We start from the raw sequence: 14,492 nt of genomic DNA on the forward strand, positions 1-14,492 counted from the left end.
ATCCATACTCTTGCCCAGCTCTAAGTGGAAAGGCCCAAGTGTATCTCAATAGGCTCATGAACCCGTCTGTCAGCCATAGGCCTTCATGCAGTATCAACCCTTTTCTTCCCTTCTTGCTCTGGTTCCCTTTCTCTGGTCTCTGTTCATGAAGTCATTTAAGGGTGCTATCCTCCCTCCACCCCCCACCACTGCTACTGCTGATAGGGCCCACTGTGAAAATGCCAGTATTCCTATCCCAGGGGGCTACCAGCCAATGCGCTAAAAGCTGCCACTCAAGGTGCTGCCACAGTGTTGGGTTCTATGTGGAAGTGAGGAGAACGGCCTTCCCTGAGTCCACAGCCAGTGCAACTTGTGCCCGGAGTATCTCAAAGTCTCCTTTTCAAACAACTCATAGTTGGTCCTAACTCCTCTCCCTATAAGGACTCAAAATCTATCCAAGATACTGAACAGGTACCATCCTGTTCCACAGCATAAACGTTGATTCAAATAAATACTCAGCCGGATCACCAGCTTTTGTTTACCACAAACAGATCAACTTTGATTCCTAAGTTTGGGCTGAATCAGAATGCTCTTTCACACTTTGCTAGCATACCCTTATTCCTCCCTTCCCCAGGTGGTGGGAACTACTTTAGTAGTTCCATGCTTTAGTATGCAGTCCTCATTCTGTAATAGTGTTCTTTGACTCTCTGTCTCTTCATACTAAGCCTAGTACCTGGAAAAAATAGTATTTAGTGTTGAATGAATGAGTCAACAATACATATTTATATAAAGTACAAAGGTTGATACAGAGGGCAAAATGGTTGACATGATCAGGAGAAAGTTAAGGAAGGTTTACTGGGAGAGGTGATGTGTTCAGCTGGATTTTAAAGGAATTTCCCAGTTAATGGAGGTAGAATGACATTTGAGGCAAAGAGAATAGTAGGCTTCAAGTCAGGAATCCATGAACAGCATGAGGTTTAAGGGCACTAAAAGCAGTGTGGTTCTGCTAGGCACAAAATCAAAGGTAAGTGTTGAGGGTGGTAGATAAAGGGCTAGATCACAGTCTTTTATGCCACACTATGTGATTATATTGTGAAGTCTCAATTGCTGCAATACTCTAGCCTTATTGGCATGATTTTAGGAAAGACTTTTCCATCTACAACAAACTGGTTTGTACAGCATAACTGTCAGAAACACATGCTGGCTATGGAGCTAGATAGTCGTTTGAATAGGCAGGCCTTGGTTCTAATACTTAGTTCCAGCACTTACTGGCTAGGTTCCTTCGGGAAATTTCCTTAATCTCACTGACCCTCAGTTTCTTCACTGCAAAACTGGGATAATAATCATTCCTACCTCATAGAAGTGTTGTGAAGATTAAATGAAATAATGCACATAAAGATCTTTACACAGTGCCTTAAGTACTTAATCAATTCTATTATTGATGGATATTGATATTATTGATAAATATATTATCTATATCAAGCAATTAATAGTGCTCAGTAAATGCTATTATTATTATTATTATTTTTTAATATATTTTATTGATTTTTTACAGAGAGGAAGGGAGAGAGATAGAAAGTTAGAAACATCGATGAGAGAGAAACATCGACCAGCTGCCTCCTGCACATCTCCCACTGAGGATGTGCCCGCAACCCAGGTACATGCCCTTGACCGGAATCGAACCCGGGACCCTTCAGTCCGCAGGCCAACGCTCTATCCACTGAGCCAAACCGGTTTCGGCGCTATTATTATTTTTAAACTGTTTTGCAAGTTTGCTTGATCATGTCTTTGGCACAAGCTATCCTGAGACGGATGAAATATTAAAGCTAATGGAAAAGATGTGTGACCCTTTAACCCTTCACTAGTGTCACTAAACAAGTACATTACCAAAGAGATGATTTTGTCGTAAGGTGGGGTAATGGGTCATTTTGTGAACGGTATCTGATTTGGTAAATGATACAAGTCTCTATTAAAGGAATAGATCAGGCACCATTCAACTCTCAGGCCTCCTTCAGGCCTATCACAAGGTAGGAAGAATGTTTTGGTCAGTTGGGAATTTTCTAGGGTCTTTCATGCATATTCATACCTGATGGATGTGTATATTGCTATTCACCCACTTTCTTTAAAAAATATATTTTTATTGATTTGTGAGAGAGAGTAAGGAAGAGGGAGAGGGAGATAGAAATACAGATGAGAGAGAAACATCAATAGGCTGCCTCCTGCACACCCCCTACTGGGCATTAAGCCTACAACTCTGGCATGTGCCCTGACCAGGAAACCAACCAGTGACCTCTTGGTTCATGAGTCCATGGTCAACAACTGAGCAATACCAACCAGGCCATTCATCCACTTTCAAAAGCAATTTGGGGTCCACACCCTGTGTGGAAGCCATTGCCCCAGAGCCTATGGGTAAGCACAGTAGCCCCTGTAGCCCATAGGGTATGGCAGAGCATAGTTACCAGCACACCCAGTACCTCTGGCACTCTCTTCACAATACCTGGAGCTGCTGCAGAAAAGATATTGTGAAGGCTATTTATGCTCCCTTCTGCTCTGGCAGAATACCAGAGCTTGAGACCCTTCAATGTGGGACTTGGCTCAGGCAGGTTAAGGACTTGGTCTCTGAGAAAACAACTGAACCTATGTCATTGCTGTTTTGGGAAAAAATGTAGACAATATATATTATAATAGTACACCTCGTCAGCCTGTGGCCATTGAACTATGGAAGGCCTGCACACCATCAGAAGCTGGCCTTGTTTCTGGGCCCCAGATTGACTTCAGTGAGCCCCAAGGAGGATGGAAAGCCAAGCCTCCCACGCTGGGGACTGAGAAGAAGCGGATAGGAAGCAGCTGTCAAAAGATAATCTGACTAAAAGATGGCTTATGAAAATCACTGATGGAGGAGAAAAAAATTTGGATGACAAAGCATATAATATCCAGGAACTGGAAAATTATGCTGAAAATACACAGAACTTTCTTCTTTATTTAACACTATAAATATTGGGTATAAAGGGTCTTCATGCAGATTATGCCACAAGTCACACTGGAAAAACATGCAGAAACTGCTTTCACAAGAATACTTTGGTGAGAAACATCAGTTTGGGTCCCCGCCACAGACACCATCCAGGACTGCTCAGTGAGTCAAAAGCCAGTGGGATTCCAAGCACCTGAAGCTGACACCTGCAGGACAAGTTCCGTGGGGGAAGGAAGTACAGCTCAGAACAGGGTCAATCAAGGTGTGAAACTCAAGGCAGACTCAGCCTCTGGGCTAAGGAGTTCCCAACCACTGGACAACTGGCACAACATTGAGGTTGAACCTCACTGGAAGCACATCAGAGGGGAGATTCCTCCCATGCATGGGATATCAACAATCAAGTTCTAATTACAATAGGAGAGCACAAACAATGCACATCAGGTGCATTCCTAGAGCATCCAGCTCAGTGAACACTACACCATTGGATCCCTCAAAACACTTTCTACATAAGGCTATCCCACAAAGACTGGGAGGCATAGCAGTTCTATCTAATACATAAAAGCAAATACAAAGACATAGCTAAAATGGGAGACAAAGAAACAACCCCCAAATGAGAGAGAAGAAGGAATCTCCAGAAAAAAGAACTAAATGAGATGGAGGCAAGCAACCTATCAGACATAAAAGTTCAAAACAATGGTTATAAAGATGCTTAAGGAACTTAGTGTAAATTACAACAGCGTAAAAGGGTAATAGAGACCATTAACAAGAACCAGACAGAAATGAAGAATGCTATAACTGACATGAAGAACATATTGGAATAGATTAAAAGTATATTGGATGAAGCAAAGGACCGAATCAGTGATTTGGAAGACAAGGTAGAAATGAATACTCTATTAGAGCAGCAAATAGAAAAAATAATTAAAAGCAGGAAGATAGCTTAAGGGAGCTCTGGGACAATATGAAATTTAACAACATCTACTTCACAGGAATACAAGAAAGAGAAGAAGATGAGCAAGGAACAGAGAACCCGGTTAAAGAAATAATGACAGAAAACTTCCCCAACCTGGTAAAGGAAAATGTCACACAAGTTCAGGAGGCACAGAGGGTCACAATCAAGATGAACCCCAAGAGACCCACACCTAGACTCATAATAAAAATGACAACTGTTAAAGACAAAGAAAGAATCTTAAAGGCAGTGAGAGAGAGAGAGAAAATTACATACAAAGGAGTTCCCGTCAGAATGTCAACTGACTTCTCAAGAGAAACACTTCAGGCTAGAAAGGAGTGGCATGAAGTACTGGAAGTAATAAAAGTAAGGGCCTAAATCCAAGACTACTATATCCAGTGAGGCTATCATTTAAAATAAAAGGGAGATAAAAAGCTTTTCAGATAAGAAAAGGTTAAAGGAATACATTACCACCAAACCAGCAATGCAAGAAATGTTAAAGAAGAAGAAAAGGAGAGAGAGAGGATCATAGGTATCAAAAAAATTAAAAAATGGCAATAAATAAATACCTATCAATAATAACCTTAAATATAAATGGATTAAATTCTCCAGTAAAAGAGATAGGGTGACTGAATGGATAAGAAAACATGACCCATATATATGCTGTGTACAAGAGACCCACCTCAGAACAAAAGATACACACAGACTGAGGGTAAAGGGGTGGAAAAATATATTCCATGCAAATGGAAAGGGGAAAAAAAGTTGGAGTAGCAATACTCATATCAGACAAAAAATAGAGTTCAAAACAAATGCCATAACAAGAGACAAAGAAGGCCACTTCATATTACTAAGGGAATAATTCAACAAGAAAATATAACCTTTGTAAACATATATGCATTCATTATAGGAGCACCCAAATACATTAAAAAACTCTTGATGGATTTTAAGGGAGAGATTGACAGCAATACAGTCATAGTGGGGTACTTTAGCACCCCACTGACATCACTGGGTAGATCTTCCAGACAAAAAATTAACAAGGAAACATCAATAATTCCAAGAGCTGGTACTTAGAAAAGATAAACAAGATTGATGAACCCTAGCCAGACTCATCAAGAAACAAAGAGAGAGGACCCAAATAAATAAAATCAGAAATGAAAGAGGTGATATAACAGACACCACAGAAATACAAAGGGTTGTAAGCAAATACTATGAACAACTCTATGCCAACAAACTGGACAACCTGGGTGAAATGGACAAATTCCTAGAGACATGCAATCTTACAAAACTCAATCAGGGAGAATCAGAAAACCTGAGTAGGCCAATAACAACTGATGGAATTGAAGCAGTAATTTAAAAACTTGCAGCAAACAAAAGTCCTGGACTGGTGGATACAGGTGAATTTTACCAAACATTCAAAGAAGAACTAACACCCATCCACCTCAAACTTTCCAAAATAACAAGAGAGCCCATCGCATGGGAGAACATATTTGCCAATGATACATCTGCTAAAGGGTTAATCTCCCAAATTTATAGGCAACTAATACAACTTAACAAAAGGAAGATAAAAAATCCAATTTAAAAATGGGCAAAAGACCTAAATAGACACTTCTCTAAAGTGGACGTACAGAAGGCCTACAGGCATGTGAAAAAAAAAATGTTCGAAGTCACTAATCATCTGAGAGATGCAAAGCAAATCAACAATGAGGTACCATCTCACAAGTGTCAGAATGGCTATCATCAACAAATCAACAAAAAACAATTGCTGGTGAGGATGTGGAGAGGAAGGAACCCTCGTACACTGCTGGTGGGAATGCAGACTGGTGCAGCCACCATGGAAAAGAGTATGGAGTTTCCTCAAAAAATTAAAAATGAGACTCCCATTTGACCCAGTGATCCCACTTCTAGGAATACATCCCAAGAAACCTGAAACACTCATGAGAAAGAATATATGCACCCCTATGTTCATAGCAGCACAATTTATAATAGCTAAGATCTGGAAACAGCCTAAGTGCCCATCAGCAGATGAATGGATTAGAACTCTGTGGTACATCTACACCAGGGGTCCTCAAACTACTGCCCGTGGGCCACATGCAAATACAAATATTGTATTTGTTCCCATTTTGTTTTTTTACTTCAAAATAAGATATGTGCAGTGTGCATAGGAATTTGTTCATAGTTTTTTTTTAAACTATAGTCCAGCCCTCCAATGGTCTGAGGGACAGTGAACTGGCCCCCTGTTTAAAAAGTTTGAGGACCCCTGATCTACACAATGGAATACCATGCTGCTATAAAAAAGAAAGAAGTCTTACTATTTGCGACAGCATGGTTGGACCTGGAGACCATTATGCTAAGCGAAATAAGCCCGTTGGAGAAAGATAAGTATTACACGATCTCACTCATTTGTGGAATATAATGAACAACATAAACTGATGAACAAAAATAATTCCAGAGACACAGAATCATCAAACAGACTGGCAAATCTCAGAGGGAAGTCAAGGGAAGGTGGGCAGGGTGGGAGGATGGAAGGGGGGGTGGGTAAGAGATCAACCAAAGAACTTGTATGCATATAAACATAACCAATAGACACAGACAATGGGGGAGGGGTGAAAGCCTGACTGGGGGGTGAGGGCCGGCTGGGTGAGGACAATGGGGGGAAAGAGGACATATGTAATACTTTCAACAATAAATAATTTTTTAAAAGTACCATTTAAATGTATAGTTTAAAATTTTTAAATAAATTGACAGAATTATGCATCTATTACCAAAAAACAAAAAACAACAACAACATTTAGACTATTCTTTGCTCAATCTAAGTCTTTGTCTCTTAATGGGAGGATTTAACCTATTTACATTCGTGTGATATTTAGATATATTGGGCTTATCCTATTTTCCTAATCTTTGTATTTTCTGTTAAGTACATGTTCTTGTTGCTTCCTTTTCCTTTCCCCCTTATTTTGCCAGAATGAACCAGTTTTCTTTGGTCCTTTTCTTTTCCTATAATGATATAAAGTTATATGCTCTGTTTCTGTTTTGCAAGAGCATATTTATCAATTTTATTAGTTACTAGAGGCCCAGTGCACAAAATTTGTGCATTCGGGGTGGGGGGGGGGGGAGGTCCCTCAGCCCCACCTGTGCCCTCTCAAAGTCTGGGAGTCCTTGGGAGATGTTTGACAGTGGAGGTGGGAGAGGCTTCCACCACTGCTGCTGTGCTCGCCAGCCATGAGCCTGGCTTCTGGCTGAGCGGCGCTCCCCCTGTGGGAGTGCACTGACCACCAGGCAGCAGCTCCTGCATTGAGTGTCTGCCCCCTGTTGGTCAGTGCATGTCATAGCGACTGGTCATTCCGCTGTTTGGTCGATTTGCATATTAGACTTTTATTATATAGGATACCTCTTTTAAAAATCCAAGGCATCAATGGTAGCAATGAAGAGATAACACTAATGTTGGAGGAGAGTAATGAAATTGATATTTTCACACATTATTGGTGGGAATGTAAATTTTTATCCTGTGTTTCTAAGTGTTTATAGCAAGGGGATGAGGAAAGTAGCCCTGATTACATGGTTTAAGCCAGGGAGGGCCTGGGGATGAGGTCAATTTCATCCAAGCTGCAAAACTAAAGGATGAAATTTCCAAGTGAAAAATGAGGTATTAATAGTGAGAAAGGATAAAAATAGATGATGTCACAACAACCAATATCCTCTATAATTTCATTGTAATATTGTTTATATCTGAGAAAATGTGAATCAATGTAAATGTGCATTAATAGGGAACTGGGTAAATAGATGATGGAACATCTACACTATTCCAACTCTCTATATAATCTTTAGTGAGTTATTTAACCTCTCAATTCTGATTTCCTTATTATAAAATGGAAAAAATAAGAGCACCTGTATCAATCATAAAGTTATAGTAAGGCTTAAATAAATTAACTTATAATAGAGTCCTTAAAATAGTGTCTGGCACATGATAAGTACACAATAAATTTTATTTATCGTTATTGTTTTATTATTCAGCTTTAAAAAACAATATTATGGTGCTGGAGAGGGGGAATAGAAGAAAGTGGTTAAAAGGCACAAACTTGCAGTTATAAAATAAATATGTACTAGGAATGTAATGTACAGCACAGTGACTATAGCTAACACTGTTGTATGATGTATAAGAAGTTGTTAAAAGAGTAGATCCTAACAATGCTCATCACACAGAAAAAAATATATGCATATATTTTTGTATCTATATGAGGTGATGGACGTTACCTAAATTTATTGTGGTAATCACTGCATGCTATCAGTAAATCAAATCAATATGCTGTAAAACCTAAACTTATACAGTGTTCTATGTGAATTATATCTTTATGAAATGGGGGGGGGGGGCGCAGAATATTAGCTCTTTTACATAATCTTATCTAATAAAAGAGTAATATGCAAATTAACCATCACTCCGTCACAAAGATGGCGGCGGCCACAGAGCTGGAGCGAGCAGGAGGCTTGGGTTGCCCCTGCCAATGGAGGAAGCCAAGCTTCTCACCTGCCCTGGCTGGCACTGGGCTCTGCTCAAGGCTACAAAGTTTCAATTATAGAAGATAAATAAATCCCCCCAAAACAAGAGATTCTGAGAGCTTGGGTCGCCGGGGGCATGGTCAGCCTGAAAACGGCCATCAACCCCTCACCCAGGCTGGCCAGGCACCCCAGGGGGACCCCCCCCCCCCCAAAGGGGCTGTGGCCAGCCTGCAAACAGCCATCAGCCCCTCACCCAGGCTGGCCAGGCACCCCAGTGGGGACCCCTACCCTGAAGGGGGTGTGGCCAGCCTGAAAACGGCCCTCAGCCCCTCATCCAGGCTGGCCAGGCACCCCAGTGGGAACCCCCACCCTGAAGGGGGTGTGGCCAGCCTAAAAACAGCCCTCAATCCCTCACCCAGGCTGGCCAGGCACCCCAGCAGGACCCCCACCCTGATCTGGGACACCCTTAAGGGCAAACCAGCCAGCCCCCACCCATGCACCAGGCCTCTATCCTATATAATAAAAGGGTAATATGCAAATTGACCCTAACAGCAGAAAGACTGGGAATGACTGGTCACTATGACACACACTGACCACCAGGGGGCAGACGCTCAATGCAGGAGCTGCCCCCTGGTGGTCAGTGCGCTCCCACAGGGGGAGCTCTGCTCAGCCACAAACCAGGCTGATGGCTGCCAGCACAGCGGTGGTGGTGGAAGCCTCTTCTGCCTCCTCAGCAGTGCTAAGGATGTCCGACAGCAGCTTAGGCCTGCTCCCCGCTGGCAAGTGGCCATCCCAGGCTGCCAGAGGGATGTTTGACTGCCAGCTTAGGCCCGATGCCCCGGGGAGCGGGCCTAAGCCAGCAGGTGGACATCCCCTGAAGCGTCCCAGACTGTGAGAGGGCACAGGCTAGGCTGAGGCACCCCCCCCCCGAGTGCACAAATTTTTGTGCACCGGGCCTCTAGTATATTAATAACGGAAAGATTTGCAGAATACTGGTTACTTTATGCTCTAATATTTTGTTGTTAAAGATTAAAGATTATGCTGAAAGTAGCCACACACAGAAATGACCATAGGAACTATGCCATACATATATATGCATAGAAAAATATGCTAAAGTGCCAACATTCATTATCTCTTTGGTTTTTATGTGTCCATTGGCACTATAAAGGGATCAAAGGTGGGAAGTAACCCCAGGAAAGGGCATAAACATCAGGAAGGACTGTGGTGACTTCTCCTTATAAACCCAACAGATGAGGGGCGTGGGTCATGAAGGCAGAAAATAAATTATTCTGGAAAACAAAGCTGTAATTCTTATATAGCCAAGTTTATGCATTGAGAATCACACCTTCTACACCCAAAATTATGTTGTTTTAATTTTAATTATTTATTTATTTTACACTTTGAGCACCAAAGCAAGAATCCTGTTTCAATCGGCTTACATCAGTCCCACAAAGAACAGTTAGTGCGGGCCCAGCAGACTGTCTGCGGTGCTCAGGTTGAATGTACTGGGGTCCCACAGTGTTTGTGCCACAAGTCGATGGCCTTGCTCACAATTTCATCTGAGCTGTCCTGGGGAATATTTTCCAGAAACGTTGTTATCTTCTCTGAATTGTTCAGTGCCATTACTTTTAGTTTAAAAGTAAACACTAGTATCTTACAGGATCCGCTTACAACTTTATCCCAAACCCTCTGAAAACTGGATTCGGGCAAGCACCCTGAGAAGCATCTCTTGAACCACAGATCGTAAGGCAGTCTGGACACTGCAGAACACATCTTCAGGTGACTCGGCAGCCTGCTATCCTCCAGATTCAAGTACTGTTCACAAAAGCCTTTGGCAGCTGGGGTAAGGACGGTACTTGTTGTTTAACTGGTTCCCAAAGCATCGGGTGATCCAGTAACAGTCGACACTATCTTCCACCATCTCTTCCATGGCCTTAGCAATGGCAAGAAACACTTCATCTTCTGGCCTCAGCGGGGAGGAGGGACTTTGAGGCAACTTTCCAGACTCCAGCAGATACATGCGGAGATAGACTTCACCCTGAGCTGTGGCATCGCTGACAAAGCAAACGACTTTCAGGGCATGAAGGACGACATCCAAGTACTGCCCCTTGTGATACATCATCCCCGGGGCGTGGACTCACCGTGTGGAGGCAGGATCCCTAGATGCACCTTCCATACCAATGCACGGGACATAGACGGGAGAGGAAACCTTTGACTAAAAGTACAAAGTTTCTCAATATCCAAACGGTCAACTTTTAGGAGAATTTCTTATTATTTCTTTTCTTCAACTCCACGAAAACCCACTTTCTCATAATATACTGACCGAAAGTTTCTCTGAGAATCCTCAGTCATGTTTCACTCTCCAGTAGTGGCAACCCTGGTTGAAACAAAGTGGTCTGGGGGAGGCCGCGGAAACCAAGCCACTGGCGCTGACGGGCGGGCGGGCAGGCGGGCGACGTGGGGGCTGGCCGGCCTGGAGACCTGGGCGGCACTAGCGCCCGGCGCCGCCCACCGAAGAAACAGCCTCCCTGCCACCCCACCCCCGCTGCCGCCGATCTCTGCCTGTTTTAATTTTTAAAACCAAATATGTGTTGTTTTTATAATAAAGAAATGGCCATCATTGCCTTCCCACATATCCTCTTCTAAGTGAATCCATTCTCTCACTAGCACCAGTTCTTAGCTGGTTCACTCATATTCTCTCTCTGGAGAATTTGAAACTGGAATACTAAGGGAATAAGTTAGGAAGAGCAAGAGAATGAAGCAGATGCAGGGATGGAAATGACAGACAGGATGGGTCCTGAGAGACAAAGGAGTAACATTGATTCCTAATAGATATTTCAGCCCATTTGACCCTGGCTATAATTAGCTTTAGATGCTGGTGAAGATAATAAATTTCCCACTGTTGAGCTAGTTGGAGTTCTCTTCCTATCAACTAGATCTCAGATCAAGCATTTAACATGAAGGATCCTTTTCATTTCTGAAGCATTCTTATATTACATATCCCATTGGGAAAGATCACTGTTTCTTTTAACTTTGTCTCCATGGTTAGAGCTCTATGTGTTCACTTGTTGGCTCTGAAAAATTCTTTATCCTTCTACTGGCCTCCTACCACTATCTGGTTCACAAGAAAGGTTAGCAGATTTTAATATCTACCTAAGCAAGCTATCCTTAGGAAGATAAATCAGCTATTTCCAAGGGAGAAAAGCATTGGTCAAACATGATGACTTGTAGAACATTTACATCATTGCTTCTTTGTAGTTCTAAAGTAATTGAAAGTTGCCCCATGCACATTTTTAAAATATATTTTATTGATATTTTTACAGAGAGGAAGGGAGAGAGATAGAGAGCTAGAAACATCGATCAGCTGCCTCCTGTACACTCTCTACTGGGTATGTGCCCGCAACCAAAGTACATGCCCTTGACCGGAATCAAACCTGGGACCCTTGAGTCCGCAGGCCGATGCTCTATCCACTGAGCCAAACCAGTTAGGGTGCCCCATGCACATTTAAATCCAATAATCATTTCTCTCTAGAACAGCCGTGGGCAAACTACAGCCCGCGGGCCGGATCCGGCCCGTTTGAAATGAATAAAACTAAAAAAAAAAAGACCGTACCCTTTTATGTAATGATGTTTACTTTGAATTTATATTAGTTCACACAAACACTCCATCCATGCTTTTGTTCCAGCCCTCCGGTCCAGTTTAAGAACCCATTGTGGCCCTCGAGTCAAAAAGTTTGCCCACCCCTGCTCTAGAATAAAACAGTGGGCTAAGATCAGGATGTAGGCATAGTGGGCTCCATTATCAAACTGCATTCAATTTTGAGACTAGATGACTGCAGGCATTTTCAGAGGCACATCTATGGTCTGTTTCCAGCCATAACTCTCTCTGAGTATGGTCACACTTGGTTGAATAATATCAATATACAAATTTATTGGTGTTCTTACTGCATGCAAAGCACTGTACTATGTATAATGAGGAATTAATTTAGTAATTTGAAAGCATCTATCGAGCACCCACTATGTACTTGACACTTTGCTCAGTGCTAGAAGTATCACTATGATTAATATCCTAGTCTTGCTTTTGAGGAATAGCACTTCACTTCCCTGGTTCTCAGTTCTCCTATCTTAAATGAGAGAAGTGAAATAGATAATTTCTAAGATCACATCTAGGTCTATACTTTTTGATTCTCAAAAATTTCCCCTAGATCTTTGTACTTCTTTCTGGTGTGTGTGCAGAAATTGTTGTTGTTTTAGTTCAAGGAAAAGTTTACTAGTACAATAGAGGCTTAAGCAAAGTTTTCAAATATACATTACAAACAATATATAATGGTTTGCATTCAGTAGTACAATGCTTCTTTGTTAGAGGTTAATTCTTTCTCTATGGAATTTTATGGATGATTGGTCTTTTTAAAAAATATATCTTTATAGATTTCAGAGAGGAAGGGAGAGGGAGTGGGAGAGAGAGATAGAAACATCAATGATGAGAGAGAATAATTAATCAGCTGCCTCCTGCATGCCCCCTACTGGGGATGGAGCGTGCAATCTAGGCATGTGCCCTTGACTAGAATTGAACCCAGGACCCTTTAGTTCACAGGCCAACACTCTATCCACTGAGCCAACCCGGCTAGGGCTGGTAGCTTGGTCTTTATTCAAGACTAGTGACCTGGGGCATGAAATTTGTGCACATTAAAAGGGAATTAATTAGAGAAAATATTTTAATATTGCTATTTGCCCTTTCTCTATAATAGAAGTGTCAGAGATGAAAGAAAATTAGTAAAATGTATGTGAAAATCTTCCTCCTGTCAGAATCTGAGGCGCACCATGGGAACCAGAGTCAAGTCCCTGCCCACCCATGTGCGCCTCGAAATTGTGTGAGACCCAGACCTGGCCAGCCCCACCCCCATTGGGCTAGATCCAGACCTGGCTGGCCCCACCCCTGTCAAGCCCTGCCATGCGGGGGGCCCAGCCTCAGGTTCCCCCACCCGGGGCAGGGTGCGTGGCCTGAGGTCCCCTGACCTGGGCTGGGGCAGGGGGCATGCCTTGAGGTCACTGTCAAGTCCTGCCGGGCGGGGGGCGTGGCCTCAGGTCCTCTGGCCTGGTGCCAGGGCAGGGGTGCAGCCTGAGGTCCCCCATCAAGCCCCACTGGGCAGGGGGCACAGCCTGAGGTCCCCTGTCAAGCCCCGCTGGACGGAGGGCATGGCCTCAGGTCCCATGGCCTGGCGTTGGAGCTGGGGGTGCAGCCTGAGGTTCCCTGTCAAGCCCTGCCAGACGGGTGGCATGGTCTGAGTTCCCCGTCAAGCCCTGCCAGGAGGGGGGCATGGCCTGAGGTCCCCTGCCTGGGCCCAGCACCATGCAGCCTCAGGTCCCTGCTGATTGCTCGTTAAGACTCCTTATGGGAACTCGGCCTCTGTTGTGGGCGTAGCCATCTTGTGTTACAGAATCCCTGCCTCTGCTGTGGGCGCAGCCATCTTGACCATTGTGGCGTGAGGGTCAATTTGCACATTCCCTCTTTATTAGATAAGATAGTATGAAGCCAGAAGCACAATCTTCAAATCATTAAATTCTGACCAACTGCTTAATGTGGCTATAACCCTGCCAGATCTCTATGGGAGAAGCATGCTGAGGATACTCTATGCCAGGGGTCCTCAAACTTTTTAAACAGGGGGCCAGTTCACTGTCCCTCAGACCATTGGAGGGCCGGACTATAGTTTTAAAAAAAACTATGAACAAATTCCTATGCACACTGCACATATCTTATTTTGAAGTAAAAAAACAAAACGGGAACAAATACAATATTTGTATTTGCATGTGGCCCGCGGGCCGTAGTTTGAGGACCCCTGCTCTATGCCAAGGACCACTATAGCTGGGGCCTTGACCCAGATCTCTATTGAATACTCTATATAGAAGATCTAGGCATCATCACCCTGGCACCTTCAGCCTAGACTACATCCTGCTCCAATCCAGGCCCAGGGCATTTTCCATGACACCCACATTGGAGACAAATTTTAAGAGGGATAGTCAATCCCAACATGAAGAAAAGGAATCCAAGAGAAAGATCCAAAAGCTGTCCCAACAGAAGAAAGACTTTTTACCTGGTGCTCT

The 14,492-nt window shown here is 43.2% G+C and overlaps 1 pseudogene; it reads right to left on the reverse strand.

The window, feature by feature from the left end:
- Positions 1-9,881: 9,881 nt before the first annotated feature.
- On the reverse strand, positions 9,882-10,742 carry LOC139005326 (TBC1 domain family member 7-like; annotated as a pseudogene).
- Positions 10,743-14,492: the final 3,750 nt, after the last annotated feature.

The sequence above is a fragment of the Myotis yumanensis genome, unplaced genomic scaffold, assembly GCF_028538775.1.
Source record: "Myotis yumanensis isolate MYYU_CA2020_CCGP unplaced genomic scaffold, mMyoYum1.0.hap1 SCAF_1, whole genome shotgun sequence".
In the NCBI taxonomy this organism is placed as follows: Eukaryota; Metazoa; Chordata; class Mammalia; order Chiroptera; family Vespertilionidae; genus Myotis; species Myotis yumanensis.